A 13,186-nucleotide genomic window follows, 5' to 3' on the forward strand; every position below is an offset into this window, starting at 1 on the left:
ATTTTTGAAATTTTATTTAAGAAAAAGAAAAGGTTTTTAGCACAAGGACGACGCGAGCGGTCACACGTGTGCTTAACCTTCAAAACGTATACTTTTTGTAAATTTATTTAAGGAAGAAAAAGAGGTTTTTAGCACAAGGACGACGCGAGCGGTCACACGTGTGCTTAAACCTTTAAAACATATTTTTGAAATTTTATTTAAGAAAAGAAGAAAAGGTTTTTAGCACAAGGACGACGCGAGCGGTCACACGCGTGCTTAAACCTTTAAAACATTTTTATAATAATTTTTATAAGAAAAAGAAAAGATTTTCAGCACAAGGCCTACGCGAGCGGTCGCACGTGTGCTTAAACCCCTTCAAAATATTTTTATTTCATTTTTAATTAATTAAAAGTAGATAATGATAGAAAAATAGAAAGTAGGGGAGTTACTAAATAGAAATAAAGGGTAAAAATAAAGATAATATGGAAAGCTTAATGATGAAATAAAAATATATATATATATATATATAATGCTGTTTAAATAAAAGATGGGAGTGTCTAAATGAGAAAATGGGGTGCCCAAACCATTTTTCTTTTATAAAAAGATTGGGCCTAAACCCAAGCTAAAAGGGGTGTGGAAGTGAGAACAGGGACCGTGCGAAGTAAAAAGGAATTTTTGTTTACTTGGGCCAAGCCCAACACTGGCCCGAGGATGGTATGGGGTGCGTGGGTGAGAAAACAGGGTCTGCAGAACGGAATTGAGGCTCTTTTGGTTTGCAGAAACGGAATGGGCTTCAACCCAAACAGGAGGGGGTGTGAAATATGAATAAAAGGGGTGCAGAATAAATTTTTTTGATTATATTATATTATATTTTTTTTTTTTTTTTTTTTTTAAACGCTGGCCCAGGGTTCGTTTCTGCTCCCTAACCTAGGATTCTCTAGGGGTTTCCTATCCTCCTCCCCATTTGCAAATTTCACTCTGAAACACATGAGACCCAAGGTCTCTTCTCTGAGCAAGAATCCCGGGTGAGCAATCCCCTACACACGCGCATGCCGCCGCTCCCGTCCGACCCGTCACGGTGCCACCACCTCCTATCCACCTTAACGTCGTCGGCGATACTACGGCGTCACCGTCCTCTCCTTCTCCTCGCTTCGGAAACGGCGACCCAGGGAGGGGTTCACCTCTGCCAACGCAAGCACGCGGGCCGCTTCGAACCAGACCACCGGGAACTTCCTCCGCGGCGTCACCAGTAAAGATTCATGTCGCCGGAGCCGTCGTCCGAGCTAACGCACCAGGCCACCTCCTTCTCCTTTCGAAAACGGTGACCCCAAGGAAGGGTTTCCCTCCGCCCTCATCTCCTTCGAGTCCAACGACGCCCATCATCATCATCATCCTCAACCACCGGACCCTCCTCTCTACCTTCAACATTTACCCATTACCAGACAACTCAGCCTCCGACAACCATGAACCACGCCAAACCTATAAGAAACAACCTAAACGATTCCCAAATTACCATCGACTTCTCCATGCCTTAAGGATTTTCCCAAAACCACCACCGTCTTCTACCTCTGCATGTCTCTGTAATATACTTTGTCTTTGTTTGGTTGGGAACGGGGATGGTGATAGCCGTGAGTGTGAATACAGCTATGGTGATGGAGGGAACGAGGGAGGAGGGGATGAGTCAGTGAAGATGAAACCATTATTCGGTTATTTTCTTTCTGTTATATGATTTTCTGATAAGTAACCATTCTACATTCAAATTCATTTGATGGTTGGAGATGGAAAGAGGCATAGTTTCATGGTCTGACTCAGTTTGTGGTTACTGTATTTGATTCTCTACTTTTTGGGTGAAGGGATACAGCAAAGCCATGTTTATGGTGTTGGAGTGGTGAACTCGCTAGAGATAGCCGAGAGCTCGAACCGCTGTGGCCAGACCACTTCGTAACATAGTGATGAGGTGAGCTCCAACGGGTCCGGTTATTCAGAGGTTAAGCGGCGTTGGCAGAGAAAGAGCAAAGGCTCGAAGTACATGGGTTGAAGATGATGGGAGAGAATGAAGAAAGTGAAGTGTGCTTTTGTTGATGATGCAGATGCAAATAGAGGCGAGCGTGAATAAGGGGTGATATTGGGGGAAGTGAATGAAACAGTGAATGAAACAATAACCGTAAATTTGTACATCAGTAATGGCTATGGATGCAGCTAATATAAGTTAGGGATACTTACCTTCAATGAACGAGTAGCCCCCCCCTTCCTCTACTGTGGACTTGCTTCCACCTTTCCTCCGCTCTTCCAACCCTTGCACTCACGTCTCTTTTTTTGTGAATAATCCCCCCCTCAGCAATGGATCATCCACGAAGATGAAGGCGCCCTTTGCTTTTCTGTGCTTTTTTTTCTTCCGCCCAAAACCGAATCATAACCACCTTCCCTCTGTTTTCTCTGTCCCCTCTTCACCAAAATCCTCCTCCCCTTTTTTTTCTTCCAAAAATCTTGGAAAAAAAAATTCTCCTTAACCACCTTGTCCCCCCACTCCAGACATGCCTCCCATACATCATCTCCCCACGTTTTTTTTATTTTCTTATTTCAATTTTATTTTATTTTATTTTATTTTATTATTTTTTTTACTTTATTTTTAATTTTAATTTTATTTTTCAATTATTTTGACTAATTAACTCTATTAAAACAAAATGAATATATAAAAAAAAAATAAAATAGAAATTAAATTATAAGCAAAGATCTAAATACAGTGAAATAGAATAAAACAAAAGATAAAAAATGAAATAAAATGAAAATAATAGAAAACCAATAAAAACACATTTTTTACAACCCGGACGAAATTGAGTGTTGACAGCTGCCCCTCTTTACTTAGATATTACTAAATAATATGAAAATTTAATCTTTTTGTATTATTTAAGTAAAGCTAAGTAAAGATAAAGACACTAATTTTGTCCGGGTTTCAATCATGAAAGAAAACGAACAAAATAATTCAAGTCACGATGCCCAAATAACCAATGTCAAGTAGAGTACCAGTAACAACAAAACTAAAACCTGGATTTGACCATTGCCTCGCAGAGGGCCAAACTCGTAGAACATAAATTTAAATCTGACCATTGCCATGCAGAGGGTCGATAACAGAAAATTAAAACCTGGATTTGACCATTGCCTCGCAGAGGGCCAAACTCACAGAACAGAAATTTAAATCTGACCATTGCCATGCAGAGGGTCGATAACAGAAAATTAAAACCTGGATTTGACCATTGCCTCGCAGAGGGCCAAACTCACAGAACAGAAATTTAAATCCGACCATTGCCATGCAGAGGGTCGATAACAGAAAATTAAAACCTGGATTTGACCATTGCCTCGCAGAGGGCCAAACTCACAGAACAGAAATTTAAATCCGACCATTGCCATGCAGAGGGTCGATAACAGAAAATTAAAACCTGGATTTGACCATTGCCTCGCAGAGGGCCAAACTCACAGAACAGAAATTTAAATCCGACCATTGCCATGCAGAGGGTCGATAACAGAAAATTAAAACCTGGATTTGACCATTGCCTCGCAGAGGGCCAAACTCACAGAACAGAAATTTAAATCCGACCATTGCCATGCAGAGGGTCGATAACAGAAAATTAAAACCTGGATTTGACCATTGCCTCGCAGAGGGCCAAACTCACAGAACAGAAATTTAAATCCGACCATTGCCATGCAGAGGGTCGATAACAGAAAATTAAAATCTGGATTTGACCATTGCCTCGCAGAGGGCCAAACTCACAGAACAGAAATTTAAATCCGACCATTGCCATGCAGAGGGTCGATAACAGAAAATTAAAACCTGGATTTGACCATTGCCTCGCAGAGGGCCAAACTCACAGAACAGAAATTTAAATCCGACCATTGCCATGCAGAGGGTCGATAACAGAAAATTAAAACCTGGATTTGACCATTGCCTCGCAGAGGGCCAAACTCACAGAACAGAAATTTAAATCCGACCATTGCCATGCAGAGGGTCGATAACAGAAAATTAAAACCTGGATTTGACCATTGCCTCGCAGAGGGCCAAACTCACAGAACAGAAATTTAAATCCGACCATTGCCATGCAGAGGGTCGATAACAGAAAATTAAAATCTGGATTTGACCATTGCCTCGCAGAGGGCCAAACTCACAGAACAGAAATTTAAATCTGACCATTGCCATGCAGAGGGTCGATAACAGAAAATTAAAACCTTGATTTGTAACTTTGAAAAGTTGATAAATGCCGATTAAAACATGAAGATTTTGCAAACAATTTTCCTCGCTTCTTCTAAGATGATGTTAAGTCATGATGATGCATGGATGCATGGACACATGAGACCTTCATTTTGGTCTTTTCTTTTACTCTCGCTTTTCATCATTCATTTTTTTTTTTTTTTTTTTTTTTTTTTGAAAATTCCATGCTTGGAATCCATTGTTAATATTGTCATCAAACACAATGTACGTTCAAAACGCATTCCTAAAAACAACGTTGATAGGTATAGAACCCTTTGATAAGCAGGAAGGAAGCGTAACCCTGAGTTAAAAATTCTTTTTATCGCTTTTTGCAATCCAAATTAAATTGAACCCCGTAGAATGTGGAAGAATGGTTATGAAAAGCAAATGAATAATGATTAACGTATGTGTGTCCCTCCTTTGGGGAAAAGTGCTATTAACATGTTGTGCTCCCATACTGCCCCAATTTTACACAATGGAAAAGTGAAAAGATTTGGGTATGAAGGATTCCCCCAAATTGGATGATCTTCGATTGACAGGGAGACCTCTTTTTTCCTTCTTTTTTTTTTTTTTTTTTTTTTTTTTTTTTTTTTTTTTAAAAAAAATTCCACTGAATTGTGTCGTTCACCACATCATTTTGTTTCAAAGTTAAATTCGTGAGAAAGATTAGGACCAACAGTCTTCAGTCAGCGTGGACTTTTATGGGCTTGTACCGTGGTTAAAGGTCAAAGGGTTTTGAAAGAAAGGATAACAAAGGCCCAAATAAGTGTTTGATGGTTAAAGTCTTTAAACACGAATCATTTGCAAGATGCCCAGTCAATTGTCCTTAGGGATTTGAATTTCAAGCATATTTATTGTTGTTTTTTCTTTCTTTCCCTTTGGATCATTCTTTTCGTTGCCCCTGTCGTGGTCTTTTATGATATTTCCCCTTTCATTCATTTTTTCTCAACTTTGGATGCTTGTGATGTACCCTTTCAAATTGACGTCGACATGCTAATGATTCTTGTCTAGGGTGATGAAAACAATTATGAATTTTGGCTCAAAAGGGGTGCAATTGGATGAACTGTTTCTTGACGATTGGATAACGAAAAACGGCCACACGTCACTCCGAATCTTGTTTGTCTGACTTTCTCTTGAATTTAAACCTGAAACTAAACTATGTAGTGCTTGACACATCAATTTCATTTTTTTTTTTTTTTATCTCCCTAATCAATGGATTATCGGTGGTATGTAACATGATGAAAACTGCCCCAATATTAGGCATATGGCGAAATCCTTCGTCTTGTGAGAAACGAAAAAGTTAGGGTTCAAGTAATGTGAATGCAGATGCTTTATCAAGAAAAGAACACCGGTTACACCCAAAACCTTGAATCAGGGAAGTATTCACCAACGGTATTTTTCAAAACTGTTTTCGAAAATACTATGTCTTTGACAACTTTATTAACAACAAACTCAACATGTAACCCTTTTTTTTTCGTTTTTCCTTTCCGACATCCTCCAGGACCGAGCTCGCCAACCTGATATACCTGTGATGCTTTTATCAACACGCGTTTACTTATTTTCATTTTCATTTTCACTTAACTACTTAACAGCTCAGCGTGACATGCAATATTTCAGATGGAATGCAAACCAAAATATGAATGAACTACGCGAATTTCATTAAGGAAAACACAGAGTACAATAATCTTTAACGATAATATCAACATCCCCTTAATAGCAACGACTATCACGGAATCATCATGCGTAAAACTTTTTTACTGCATCAGAATTAACTGGCAATGGTAACTCCTCTCCGTCCATTCTTGTGAGAATTAGTGCCCCACCAGAAAATGCTTTCTTCACTACAAATGGCCCTTCATAATTTGGAGTCCATTTGCCTCTATGATCCTTCTGTATGGGTAGAATCTTCTTCAACACCAGCTCACCTTCATGAAATTCTCTTGGATGTACCTTTTTGTCAAATGCTTTCTTCATTCTTCTTTGATACAATTGTCCATGGCATACTGCCGTTAGTCTTTTTTCATCAATGAGATTGAGCTGGTCGAAACGAGCTTGAACCCACTCCGCCTCTTCTAATTGGGTTTCCCTTAAAACTCGTAAGGACGGAATTTCCACTTCAAATGGAAGTACTGCCTCCATTCCATATACAAGCGAGAAAGGCGTTGCCCCAGTCGATGTTCGTACCGAAGTGCGATAACCATGTAAAGCAAAAGGAAGCATTTCATGCCAATCCTTATACGTGACCACCATTTTCTGCACAATCTTCTTGATATTTTTGTTAGCAGCCTCTACTGCCCCATTCATCTTTGGACGATAAGGAGAAGAATTAAGATGATGAATTTTGAACTCCTCACATAACTCTGTCATCATCTGGTTGTTCAAGTTAGTGGCATTATCAGTGATGATTCTGTTAGGGAGTCCGTATCTGCAAATCAACTCCCTTTTTATGAACTTGGTCACCACCTTTCTAGTCACATTAGCATAAGAAGCAGCCTCAACCCACTTGGTGAAGTAGTCGATTGCGACTAATATGAAACGGTGTCCATTTGACGCCTTTGGCTCTATAGCTCCGATAACATCTATTCCCCACATCGAAAAGGGCCATGGTGCAGACAACACGTTCAAGGTCGTGGGTGGAACATTGATATTACTTGCGTATACCTGGCATTTCTCACACTTTCTCACATGTGTACAGCAATCATTTTCCATAGTCAACCAAAAATACCCCGCTCTCAGTATCTTCCTGGCCATTGAGTGCCCATTCATGTGCGTGCCAAATGTACCCTCGTGTACTTCTTTTAGTATCAGGTCGGCTTCTTTTGCATCTACGCATCTAAGGAGAACCATGTCATGATTCCTCTTATATAGAATATCCCCACTCAAAATGAAACTACCAACCAACCTCCTTAACGCCCTTTTGTCGTTTTCTGATGCCTTCTCTGGATATTCTCGGGTCCTAAGATAATGCTTGATATCAAAGTACCAAGGTTTACCATCTACCTCCTCTTCGATGAAATGACAATACTGGCTTTGCATGACTCTTCATTTCAATCATTGGCAATTCTGCATCTTGATCAACTTCAAACATCGATGACAAGGTAGCCAATGCGTCTGCTAATTGATTATCTTCTCTCGGTATATGATTAAACGTGATGGAATCGAAATACTCAATTAATCCCCTGATGTAAGCTTGGTATGGAATTAATTTAGTATCCCTAGTCTCCCATTCTCCCTTCAATTGATGGATGACCAAAGCTGAATCTCCATATACATCCAGAATTTTTGCTTTAGACTCTATAGCTGCTCGAATTCCCATGGCACAGGCTTCATATTCTGCGATATTATTCGTGCAATTAAAACACAACCTTGCCGTCATTGGAATGTATTGATTCTTAGGAGAGATAAGCACTGCCCCTATTCCATGCCCCATTACATTCGAGCCCCATCGAATAATACCGTCCACGCTTTTTCATCTTTGTCCTCTTTATTCTCAGCAAATAAAGCCATGATATCTTCATCAGGAAATTCAGGTTGCATTGGCTGATAATCACTAATGGGTTGATGGGCTAAATATTCCGCTAAAGCGCTACCCTTGATAGATTTCTGAGTAACATATACAATGTCGTACTCTGACAATAGCATCTGCCATCGAGCTATCCTTCCAGTGAGAGCAGGCTTTTCGAAAATATACTTGATAGGATCCATCTTGGATATCAACCAAGTAGAGTGGCTCAACATGTATTGCCTTAGACGATGAGTAGCCCACGCCAGTGCACAACAAGTTCGCTCTAACGACGAATATCGTTGTTCGCAATCTGTGAATCTTTTGCTCAAGTAATATATAGCATGCTCTCTTTTCCCATCTTCATCATGCTGACCCAATACACAACCCATTGAATTATCCAATACGGTCAAATACAAAATGAGCGGTCTTCCTGGCATAGGTGGACGCAATACAGGAGGGTCTTGCAGGTATTGTTTGACCTTTTCAAAAGCAACTTGACAATCTTCATTCCAGACTACGGCCTGGTTTTTCCGTAGTAACTTGAACATTGGTTCACAAGTATCAGTTAATTGGGAGATGAACCTAGCAATGTAGTTCAATCTTCCCAAAAAACCTCGAACCTCCTTTTCTGTTCTGGGCGCAGGCATTTCCGTTATCGCTCTTACTTTGTCCGGATCAACTTCTATCCCTCTTTGGCTGACAATAAAGCCCAACAATTTTCCAGACTTTACTCCAAACGTGCATTTGGCAGGATTTAATCTGAGTTTGTACTTTCTCAGTCTCTCAAATAATTTCCTTAGATTGAAAATATGCTCCTCTTCTGATTCGACTTTGCAATCATGTCATCCACATAAACTTCAATTTCCTTATGCATCATATCATGAAAGAGTGTCACCATTGCCCTTTGGTATGTTGCCCCAGCATTCTTGAGTCCGAAAGACATCACCTTATACAGAATGTTCCCCATAACGTGATAAAGGTCGTTTTTTCCATATCTTCCGGTGCCATTTTAATTTGATTATATCCCGAGAATCCATCCATGAACGAAAACAACGAAAATTTGGCCGTATTATCAACCAGAGTATCGATGTGTGGTAACGGGAAATTATCTTTCGGACTTGCACGATTTAAATCACGATAGTCAACACACATTCGAACCTTCCCATCCTTCTTAGGCACTGGTACAACATTCGCTACCCATTGTGGGTATCTTGCCACGGCCAAAAATCCTGCGTCAAATTGCTTTTGGACCTCCTCTTTAATTTTTAGTGACATTTCCGGCTTCATTCTTCTTAGTTTTTGCTTGACTGGAGGGCATTCTGGCTTGAGTGGGAGCTTATGCTGCACAATATCGGTATCCAGACCCGGCATGTCATTGTAAGACCACGCGAATACATCTTTAAACTCCTTCAAAAGGCACGCAATCTTTCCCTCACTTCCGTTTTCATACTAGTACCGATTTTCACCTCCTTTATCTCATCCTTCTCCCCAAGTTGAGTATTTCAATCTCCTCCTGATGGGGTTTTATCTCCTTAGATTCTTGTTCCACTAATCTCAACATTCTGGAGAGGGTTCCACATCATCTTCGAAATCATCTTCCGTATTATTGATAGGGTGCTCAAAATTAGGAACATTGATATCATTATTTTCAAAACAATCATTGTCACATCTGCATCATTTAAATTTATGAAAAAGTATAAATAAATAAGATAAACAAAAAAATGCCAAATGATGATGAAATGCAACTTTATTTCACGCTGAGTGAAAAGTAAAAAGAATCAATCCGCAAAACTTAGTTCTAAAGCCCCAATCGAAACTATGAGCTTAATTAAAACTATTACATTTTGTTCACATTAAGCATCACAGGTAAATCCAGTGTTTCCCAATTGTTGAGTTGAGTATCAGGGGAGCAAGCCCACACAAAGCTCGAACTTTGAGGCCTTTCTTCATCCTCCACGGCTGCTATCTGGCCAGTGTTGATCCACCCAGCACTGCGGAAGCTTTCCTTGATGTCAACAATGTGAATTTTGCTCTCTCTGGGCCCTCGTCTTTCTGCACGGGCCAGACTGCGCTCTTTTCTTTCTTCAATCATCCTTTTCCTGTCTTCCCTGGTAGGTTTGTACCCCAAGCCATATCTGTTCTTGTTTTCAACGATTTCCAGAGGGAATGCTCGCCCCTGCCGATATTTGCCCAAACCTTCCCCATATACATAGCCCTCTTTTATCATAATCTTGGCCATCATAATAGAAGCACATGATAACGAGGATTTACTGGAAACGGTTCCACACAAGCATTTCCCACAATTCCAACGATTGGAAGGCTGTCTCGAGAGCTTCTTCAGCCGCCTCGATGTAGCGTGGATGATGGCCCACTCACCAGAAGATCCTCTTCTCCTGATACTATCACCAGCTTATCTCCATCACATACTTCAACTTCTGGTGTAGTGTAGAAGGCACAACTCCCGCCGAATGAATCCATGGGCGTCCCAACAGACAACTATAAGCTGGCAGGATATCCATAACCTGGAATGTTATTTGAAAACACAGGGCCAACTTGTATTGGCAATCCACTCTCCCATCACTTCTTTTTGCTACCATCAAACGCCCTCACAATCATTGAACTCGGCCTCATATGCATTCCTTCGCAAGGTAGCTTTTCCAGAGTTGCTTTCGGCATGACATTCAAGGAGGACCCATTGTCCACTAAAACACGCGCTATAACATGATCCAGGCATTTCACAGAGACGTGAAGAGCCTTGTTATGCCCTCTTCCTCAGCAGGTATCTCTTCATCCGTAAAGGTGAGATAATTATTAGCAACAATATTGCCAACAATACCCTCGAATTTATTCAACGAAATACCTTGCTCCACGTGAGCCTCACTGAGTATCTTCATTAGCAACTTTCTGTGTGATGCCGAATGCATGAGCAATCTAACAAGGATATGCGAGCAGGCATACGGTTTAACTGTTCCACCACCTTATATTCACTTTGTTGTATGAATTTTAAAAATTCACAAGCCTCCTCTTCAGAAACTCTCTCTCTCTTCCTTGTCGGGGATCCTCTGTCTGTGCACCCTTCCCCTTTAAGAATTCTTTTGCTTCGCGGCCATCGTTGCTTCATTATCATTAACCCTTTCTCGTGCCAACTCGGTGATGTGAAAATTCGACCACTCCTAGTCATTCCCCCTATCCCTGATATGTTTTTGACGACAGGGTCAACGCTTTGCGTTTCGCCTGACGCATACGTCCCATATCTCCATGGGACGGCTTTTTCGTTCTTGTAAGGAAAAGGGGCTGGTACATGGATAACCACAGGCGACCTTCCTTGAGTTGGTGGAATAGAGGTAGTCTTAGTGAAACGAATCACCAATGGTTCTGGTACAATCATGCCGGATTCATCACCAGTTTGTGCAAATACATCCCTCCTCCCTCTTGTAGCATACCTGCATCAGACCACGATCTAGCAGGTCTTGCAGAATTTCTTCAAATTCAACACACTCCTCAATAGAGTGCTCAGCCTCTGGGTGGAGCGCGCATGCCATACTCTCATCATAATCACCCTTCAAGATACCCACTTTCAGCAACGCCTCCAAATAAACCTCCTAGAGCTCTTGACTTCTTTCACATTTCTCACCAGCTCATGTTCTTTCACTTCGACAGCATTCGTCGAAGCACTTCCATGCCCAGATAAAGGATTGGCCTCGACACTAGGCTTATCCTCTTGGAACTTTAACCACCCAGAATCAATTAGAGTCTGCACTTTATGCTTGAAAGCCAGACACCTCTCAGTGGAATGACCAGCGGCCCCTCCATGATAACTACACTTTGCCTCTGCATCATAGCCTCTTGGGTACGGAGGCTGCAAAGGCTTCAGGGGACAAACGACAACTAGCCCTTGTTTGATAAGCTGAGGCAATAATTCCGTATAAGTTGTAGGAATTGGAGTAAATTAACATAATTTCTTTCCTGGTTCCTTCTTGGATAAGTATTGGGACCCGCATTCATATTGGAACCTACATTTGCCCCTCCCCTCCAATTATTCGTCGGGATGTATTGTGGTTGATAGTACCCGGTTGTTGTTGAGGCCTAATTTGATGACCAAATGACGCGTTAGCTGCATGTGGATGTTGACCCCAGTATGGTCGATAGTTATGGTGGGAGCTTGACCTCTCCACACGGGGGTTGCAGATGTTGCATGCACATCTCCCTCCTTTCTTTTCCCTGAGTTGAAATTGGGTTTTTTGGAGTTTGCACCCGACGAGCCATATGCAATCTTCCCATTTTCAACCCGATCTCTATCCGCTCACCTATCACGATGATATCGGCAAAATTTGAAGATACATTTCCCACCATATGTTCATAAAATGGTGGTTGGAGCGTATTTACAAACATTGCCACCATTTCTATCATACAAAGGTGGCTCAACTTGTGCAGCCAATTCCCTCCACCGCTGAGCATACTCCTTAAAACTTTCGTTGTCTTTCTTCGACATGTTTTGCAGCTGTAAACGATCTGGCGCAACATGTGTATTGTATATGTACTGCTTCACAAAAGCATCAGCCAAGTCCGCCCAACAACGAATTCGAGTCGGCTCCAAATGGGTATACCATTTAACGCCACTCCAGCCAAACTATCTTGAAAAACATGGATGAGCAGCTGCTCATCATAAGCATATGCAGCCATCTTTCTGCAAAACATGGTCAGATGGCTCTTTGGGCATGTATTTCCCTTATACTTCTCAAAATCTGGTGCCTTGAACTTATGTGGTATTTTGACGCCAGGAACCAACTCAATCTAGAAACATCCCCAAATCCATAACTTTCATACCCCTCCACAGCCCTCAATCTTGCCTCTAGGCTCTCCAGTTTATCCTTTGCCCCATCAACATTACTAGTTACCCCCTGAAACGAAGTATATGGTGCAGCCCTGTAGAAAAGCCCTCTCCGGTAATCACAGGTGGCACCGGGTTACTCGTATTCCATCAGTCATGCTTGCATGCATCCCTTCATTTACCATAGGTGCGGACATTACAACAGGTCCCTGAGTACTGATTGGCGGTACGTTAGCAGTGGTAGGGAAAGAGAATGAAGTCTGCTCCCCTTCTGTGTATTCTCCCACAGGTGGGGTGTAACCTGGGGTAATCCATACATTGGGAACGAAACAGATTGGCTCCCAGCATTGAACATCGGAGGGTAATATTGAGCACTTCCCTCAACTTGCGCAGCGTCGCCCCTCCCGTAGTCTTCAGGGCTTCGAGAGCCGCCAAAATCTGGGCCATTTGATCCTTCAACTGGCTGACATCGGCCTTAATAGATTCGTGTGACTGCTCCCAATTCTCCATGACCTTCGAGTTAGCTCTGGTCCTGTACGGATGTCGTGGAAAATTTGCCGTTGTTTTCTCACTTGTACTGCGTTATTATTATTTTTTATTAAATTAAATTAGATAAGGATGAAAAATG

General features: G+C 41.5%; 1 pseudogene; it reads left to right on the forward strand.

Annotated features, from left to right (window-relative positions):
- The first annotated feature begins 690 nt into the window (after positions 1–690).
- On the forward strand, positions 691–1,708 carry LOC148190698 (uncharacterized; annotated as a pseudogene).
- The last annotated feature ends 11,478 nt before the right edge of the window (positions 1,709–13,186 follow it).

Source organism: Vigna umbellata, chromosome 11, assembly GCF_029865625.1.
Source record: "Vigna umbellata cultivar VRB3 chromosome 11, Vumbellata_1.0, whole genome shotgun sequence".
Taxonomy (NCBI): domain Eukaryota; kingdom Viridiplantae; phylum Streptophyta; class Magnoliopsida; order Fabales; family Fabaceae; genus Vigna; species Vigna umbellata.